Source organism: Glycine max, chromosome 11 (genome assembly GCF_000004515.6).
Source record: "Glycine max cultivar Williams 82 chromosome 11, Glycine_max_v4.0, whole genome shotgun sequence".
In the NCBI taxonomy this organism is placed as follows: domain Eukaryota; kingdom Viridiplantae; phylum Streptophyta; class Magnoliopsida; order Fabales; family Fabaceae; genus Glycine; species Glycine max.
Genome location: NC_038247.2, coordinates 21,167,769 through 21,168,532, shown reverse-complemented (window position 1 = coordinate 21,168,532; position 764 = coordinate 21,167,769).

Sequence of the window (764 nt, the reverse complement as noted above, 5' to 3'; positions counted from 1 at the left end):
GATTCTATGTCCTTGCTTTTAAGTTTTCAATAAATAAAATAAGGTTATAAAAATTATTTGTTTTTCAAAAAAATTAAATAGTGTTGTGAAATTATTATTTTATTCTTTTTCTATTATATACGTTAATAATTAAAAATAGTTACTGTTACGTATGTTTCAAAATTAAATAATTAAATAGTAGTTATGTTTAAACATTGTTACTTATATTTCACGTTTAAACAATTGCAAATGTTATATATTAATAATCAAATATTTGTACAACAGCTTTAAATACTTTTGCTTTCTCAATTATATATATATATATATATATGTTACTTTATAAATTAATTGTTGTAAAAGTTTTTATTTTATTTTATTTTGTTGAATTAATATATTTCAATTTAATTTGTATTTTATTATGTCAAGTAAATGTTACTATTGAATAATATGTGTAGGGTGCATGAGATGCGATAAATTATTTTATTAGGAAAATGTGATTGAGATTATGTGTAAGTGATAATCATTTGATACGTAATGGATTGTGAATTACATGACTCTTGAGATGTTGTATGTTTTGAGTTGTGAGTCATGAACTATGTAATCACACAACTGTAAGACCCTTTAACGGCGACGAGTTAATGCGCGATGAGTTGTGATGGGATCCGAACCCAACGAGTTAATCACTTGAGGCGCACTGAGTTAAAATATTTTAAATATATATATATATATATATATATATATATATATATATATATATATATATATATATATATATATATATATAT